This window comes from Pseudoliparis swirei, chromosome 7, assembly GCF_029220125.1.
Source record: "Pseudoliparis swirei isolate HS2019 ecotype Mariana Trench chromosome 7, NWPU_hadal_v1, whole genome shotgun sequence".
Lineage (NCBI taxonomy): Eukaryota > Metazoa > Chordata > Actinopteri > Perciformes > Liparidae > Pseudoliparis > Pseudoliparis swirei.
In genome coordinates, this window is record NC_079394.1 from 945435 (window position 1) to 952322 (window position 6888).

Sequence of the window (6888 nt, forward strand, 5' to 3'; positions counted from 1 at the left end):
GTCAGAAATAAAAGGTATTGAGAACTGATCTCAAGACATTTGGAGCACAGTTTGTGCCCATCATGGCAAAAAGCAGTTAAAGCCGCTCAATGTTCACAATGAAAAGCTGCAGAGCAGCTCAACGGACCGTGTGCTTTCTTCCTTCATCATCGAATGATAAATATCACCGGGACATTCCTGGCTTAATGCACGTGAAAAAAGTCTTCAAAGACTTGTAAATAGTGATTTGACATTACATGTTCATTCTGCCGCGTGGGGATGGAGGACGGTCGCATTCGCACGCTTAATGGAAATGCTGTGTGCAGTTATTTCTGCATAATAATTGCCAGGTGTGGCAGAGATGTGCTTACAGTAAAAGCAGCAGAACTAGAAAAATGCATCTGATGTCAATTGTGTGTCACACATACACACACACACACACACACACACATACGCACACACACAGGGAGATGAAGAAAGAGAAAAGGCGTGACTAAAAGGCAGTGAAGAGGAAAAACAACAACACACAGAGCTGCCGGCTGAGATGCCGCTGCATTCATTTTTGATGAATGGATGGCATGCTGCACACACACACACACACACACACACACACCCACACACACACACACACACACACAGCAAAATCGAAAGTGTGAATTTAACTCGCATAGTGTTAAAATCAACACTATGCTGGTGTTTATATAATCCACCCCGGCTCCGAGTTAAATTTACACTTTGCATAGTGTTAATATTTTAACTCATTAATAGTGTTAATATTTAACACCTAGAGTGTTGTTAAAAGACACGCAAAAGTGTATTTTTAACACTAAATTGTTGTTGATTTCTAACACTCTTGGTGTTATTTAATAACACATTGCAGAGTACTTTTAACACTAAATTGTTGTTGATTTCTAACACTCTTGGTGTTATTTAATAACACATTTCAGTGTATTTTTAACTCTAAATTGTTGTTGATTTCTAACACTCTTGGTGTTATTTAATAACACATTGCAGTGTACTTTTAACACTAAATTGTGTTGTTTGCTTTCAGTGTGTGTTGATTTCTGACACTCGTCATGTTTAATGCCATGTAAAAATTTACTATTAACACTAAAATTGTATATCTACATACGGTCAAATGCTTACACCCCAAAAACAGTGAACTTCAATAAATTATTGATACAATTATTTTTATTTTATCCAGAAAATATCTTCAAAGCACAATCATGCACATTTACAAAAATTAACTCCTGGCAGGCCGCATGTACAACACCACAAATGAAACACTTCATTTTTAAACCACGTGCAAGACCTTCGCCCAGAACTCACGTACTCTTGGAGACTGATCTGTTGTTGTAATATCGATGTTGTCGACTGTTGTCTGCACAAAGGTGAAGAGTGGGACCAAAGTTTCATCGTAAGACAGGTTGAACACGTAGTGGGATTTAAATAGTTCATCAAAAGCACCCAACGAGCTCGTAGCTTGGCAGGGGATGAGCCGTTTATCCACAACGATGGAGAAGGCATCGATTCTGTTTTTGTTTCGGCCAACAGCAAGGATGTACGGTTGTTTAGCCTCTCTTCCCAGCAGGTGTTCACTGATGCTGCAGCATGACTGAAAAACACAATAACATGACAAACTTAGCTCAAGTTATTAGCCATGCAGTGGTACTTGTTGCTCCATGAGTTTAATAGATCCTCCAATTTGAGCAGTCATCTGGCCCTGTGTTGAAACGATGTGAGCTTCACTGGAAGTGTCTTCCTCCCAAATTAAGTCCCACTTTATTTTGAAAAAGGAATACTCAGTGAAGCATGTATAATAATTCGAATTATCACTTTAAAGCAGGAAAAGGAAGAGTTAGCAAGCTTTCAACTGCTCACTGCATAGTTGTCAGTTAGATAAAATAAATGTTGATTTGCTCCTGTGTCCAAAAAGTCCTTCTGTTGAAGAACTGTTGTAAAGTTTGCAACATTGAGACGTTCAGATTAGTTGTTATTTTGCAAGCTTAAATCACTTTTTTATTGAGTTAATATAACTGAAAAACTGGCTTGTGGGATTTACGCAGATGAGACACACATACCTTGTGAAAATGCAACATTTTTCCCACTGCATCACTGGGACTGATTTTGATCCTCTTCCGTCCAGCTGTGGGTGGCAAGAGATGGAGAAGCAGCAGCAGAGAAGCCATGTCACTGTCCCCGTCTACCAGGAGCAAATGAGGCAAAGCAAATCATGTATATGTACTTGGAATGCACAAAGTTAATAGCACCAGCCATTTGGATAATAAATTAAGGATATCATGTAGCTTACCGGTATGATCATCTTCTGGAAGGTTCTCTGCAGCTGTCAGAAGTTGGCACAGCTCAGTTGACGGAGTCAGGTGTTTGGCCTCTTTGATGACCGTGGGCTTGAATGCTGTATCCCACTTCTCGAGCATCTTGGAAGCCGTCTCAGCACCAAACGGCAGTGTGAAGTCTTGATTCAGCTGTTGATCATACAGATGCCAACAATAATAATAATTAAGCAAAAGGTGTGTGTGCTGATAACTACTTACATCCAACCAAATTAAGGACTAGTTTAAATAAAAGATGTGCACAACTCACTAGTCCTTTGACGTCTAAAAAACGTGGAAAGAAATTCTACAATATTTTGAAGAAACACTTACCCATCCATTTCAGTCATATGGCTAGCCAACATGTTGACAAGCTGTCTACGGGTGCGGTGCTTCAGCGAATTTCCTGACTTGTACTCTTCAAGGACATCTTCACCTCCAGGTTTGGTGAGCAAAGCATTTTCTACCATCTACTCGCATAAGATTTTAAAAAATTGTTAGTGTATAATTCAGTCTTAATCAAACAAACGAATTGGTCAGGTAACGTAGAAACATCTTTTCAGGATATGTGGGGCATACTGAAGCCAAAATAAGCAATATAGTCTACACTACAAAAGACAAGGCACCGTTCCATGTATGTAAATTAACCTAATTGAATAAATATGTATGGAAAGAAGAGTTACATAATACAAAGCTACACAACAGCTAAACCCTGGGTTAATTATTAATTTACACTAAATTAAGTTTAGTAACTTTCTCAATCTGGCACTCACCATTCTAAATTTAATTATAGTCCAATTGGTGAGAATCATAATTCAGTTAAACAATTTTCTTGATGATATTGTGAGTAAAAATGACATCTACTGCTCTCAAGTACCTCTTTTGCAGCCTCTGAATCCGAAACCTTTTTTGTAGACCTGTCCATGACCTCAGAGCTCAAAATCCCTCTTTGTCTTTGACCGGAGAGGTCATTGTCACTTGAAGAAAGCGTCATGGTATCCGTGAGAGAAGATGGTGTTGAATGATCTAAAGGAGAAAAATCTTCTTTTTTATTACAAAATAAAATAAAAATATATCCAGTTACCCGATTGAAATGTGAAAAAATTACAACCAAACACACATTTACAAACTTTTTGGGCAATTAGATGCTGATCTGTCTTTTACGTAAATATTATTTCTTTGTTCATCTAAATTGTCACTGTAGTCAGACAGTTAGGGACATAAAAGGCTTCAAAATGCAGATTTAATAATGAAACCTACCTTCATCTGAAATGCTGGCACGCACGATCAGGCAAAGGTCTGGATTGGACTCTATCAGTTCAAGAAGAATGTCTTCCTCCACTGCGGTGTCAGTTTCATCAAATATGTGAAGTTCAGCTGCATCATGGAGTCCAAATTTGTTTTTGACTACAGGATGAAAAGCATGACAACATAAAGATAAAAAACAGGTTTTAACTGCACATAATGATTGATCAACCATATTATCGATATAACATATCTGAAATTGCATGCTTTGACTTAACAGCAGTATTACAATGTTGTGTTGTCGCCATTACTGTACAAAAAACAATAACTTTCAGAAGCAAGTTGAAAACTAAAAACACCATCAGTTATCTACTGATGTGTATAGCTGCAATAGCAGACGACCTGTTTTCCAGTTGTGGCAAGACTTGAATGTGTAGCCAAGCAACCAAGATAATCCAGATATGGAATTTAAACAAAGTAACAATAAGAGGTAGAAGCTACATAATTGTCAATGTTTGCTGTATTTAGAATGTCAAAATAAACCAAAAAAAGGCCTGCAGCAAGAAGTAGACTATTCACGCCATAAGACGGACAGCACAAAGTAAAAGTAAAATAATAAAAACCCATTAGGACTATGACAATCCTATGAACGATGCCACTTAAACATTGTGTATTTGTTGTTAAAACAGCAATAATTTGTTTTTTACACAATATGTTACTCACCTGCAGTGATGAATTCCAAATAGGTGAAACCTAGCTGTAATCGGATGTACTTCTTGGTCCTCTGGTATTTCACCTTCAGCAGCATGGTGATATCTTGCAGAAACTGTACAGAGTGGAAAAAGATAGCTGTTCAACTTTCTCTAGGCAAGGAGTTATTAAACATGTCCAACAAGTGGCTAAAGTTACAGGGTATAGCTAAGTTAACGTTAGAACCTTAGTCTCAGAGATGTTGGGAGGCTATAATTACCGTTTTAGTATCAATTAGGCACTCGCTTTTTCCTCTTTAGTCCCTATCGCAGTTTAGCATATACCTGCGATAAAAGTCGGCCAATTAAACCATACGCCGGTGAAATGCAAGCCAGCGAGACCGCAGTTCCGCGAAACTACCGTTAGTAAAGTTAGCGCGCGAGACAGCAGTAGGCCTACCGCGAAACTAACGTTAGCCCTCGACACAACAGTACCACGAAACTACCGTTAGTAAAGTTAGCGCGCGAGACAGCAGTACCACGAAACTACCGTTAGTAACGTTAGCCCTCGACACAGCAGTACCGCGAAACTCCCGTTAGTAAAGCTAGCCCTCGAGGCAGAAGTACCGGAAACTCTCGTTTATGTCCTGTCATGGTGGATCGTCGAATTTCTGATGGCAAAATAATGTGGCATAATTAAGTTAAATATTCTTAAAGAAATGTACTGAAACAAAAAAAGTCTATTTATTAATTTGGCCTGGAATTAAATATGCTCGGCCGGTTTGAACAGGTTCATACATATTTATTGACTGATGTTACACTTCCTGGCTTATTTTGCCTCCCTTCAACCAACTAACGTTAAGTTAGCTATTAGTCACAAGCTTCACTAAAATATAAAACACGTCTCACCACACTTGAAGTTAACACATCATTTCATATGAAGATGAACAGCCTGTACAAGTAAATATAATTTGTACTTACCTTCTGAAATAACAGCTAAATATCTTCCTGACCACGGGTTTTCCGTGACTTCAAGAAGAAAGAGCGCGTTGAAACCGGATGTGCAAGTAACTCGGTCAGGAGAGCATCACTTAACTCGCCACAATAACTCCGCCCCCAGAGCTGTTTTAACACTGTAAGTGCTAAAGGAACACCACAATCAACACGGATCAACTCAGAATATTTGACACTGGGAAATCAACACTACCAATTTTGCTGTGCACACACACACACACACACACACACAGTACTTTATTAATACTAATGGAAGGATGCTATTATAATGAAAGCATGCTGTGTCGGGTGATGGGCACCGTGTGAGGCTGGGGAGATGGAGACAGAACACCCATGTAAACACCAGCAGACCTTTTAACAGCCGAGGAAGACGAGGAGAAGAAGATGAAAAGGTCAGAATATATAATGTCAGGCATTTGGCCCATCAGGACAATAAAGAATAGTTGTACTCATTAAAAAATAATCAAAAAACATCCAATTCCCATTTCCTCCCTTATTGTCTTTTTGACTTGCACACACATTCAGTGAGTCAGAGAAGCTCAATTATATATATATTAGGGCTGTGAAACGATTAAAAAAATTTAGCGGGTTAATCACAGGTTTTTGTGGATTAATCATGATTAATCACATATTACCGATATTCTCGGTATATTTTGTGAGAACATAGAGATTTATGACAAAAGACGGATATATACATTCATACATTCTTCTATACAATGGTGCTGCAACTCAGCAGTTATTTAGCAGTTTTCTTCCATATGGAACATTAATACATCTTCATCCTAAACAGAATGTTTAACCCTCCTGTTACCTTTCGGGTCAATTTGACCCCATTCAATGTTTAATGTCGGTGTTCTTTGGGGTCAATTTGACCCCAGGCTGTTTTTCACTGTGTCAAACATATAAGAAATATCAACTTTTTTATTTATTTAAAGGGCTATTTAGGAGTCAACAAACAAACATAAAGTACCTCACACTTAAACTTGGGAAGCAATATTAATTCTAATAATTTTCTGGAGGTTTTAATTGCTGGGGTCAAATTGACCCCGAGGGTAAAATATGTTAGTAAATGTAAAGGTAACAGGAGGGTTAAACAGAACATGTTTCTCTTGTTTGTCAACCATTAACTCCACCATGATACAATCTAAAGGCCTCTAGTCTTCCTCTAGCAGCTGCTGAGGCAAACTGACTGTGTGGGTTTTCTTCATGAACTGGGCCGTGATGAAAGGGACGGCGGGACACCGCTGCATAGCTCAATCCTCACCGGCCCGTACAGGTGGACAGAACGACAAGTGCCTTTTTAATGCACGGTCCCGATGCGCGCGCACGGAGCTCTGTGGCGCGCGAGACGGAGATCGATAAGTGTTAACGCAACGCGAAGAGACAGAAATGACATGCTGCTGTGGAGATACGATCAACAACAGACGTTTAGTTTAATAAAAGAACAAAGACGTGCTCTCGAGAACATGTCAGGGGGCGGGCCAATCTCTTTAATGTCATGCGATCTACCGACACTACGCCGCGATCGACTGGCAGGTCGCGATCGACGTGTTGAGACCCTGATCTACAGGAAGTAAAAGTCGTAACAAGGTTTCCGGAGGTGAACCTGCGGAAGGATCATTACCGAT

The 6888-nt window shown here is 39.3% G+C and overlaps 1 long non-coding RNA gene across 5 annotated transcripts; it reads right to left on the reverse strand.

Annotated features, from left to right (window-relative positions):
- Positions 1 to 1150: 1150 nt before the first annotated feature.
- Positions 1151 to 5433, reverse strand: LOC130196628 (uncharacterized). 5 transcript variants are annotated; one of them, XR_008832283.1, is made up of 9 exons: positions 5228 to 5429; positions 4528 to 4591; positions 4281 to 4383; positions 3573 to 3719; positions 3190 to 3338; positions 2646 to 2782; positions 2291 to 2465; positions 2061 to 2182; positions 1151 to 1594 (listed from the first exon to the last, which is right to left on the reverse strand). It is a non-coding gene; the product is annotated as an uncharacterized LOC130196628 (long non-coding RNA). The 5 variants fall into 5 exon arrangements; XR_008832282.1 differs by having other exon boundaries at positions 4281 to 4591; positions 5228 to 5433; XR_008832281.1 differs by lacking the exon at positions 4528 to 4591 and having other exon boundaries at positions 5228 to 5427.
- Between the last annotated feature and the right edge of the window lie 1455 nt (positions 5434 to 6888).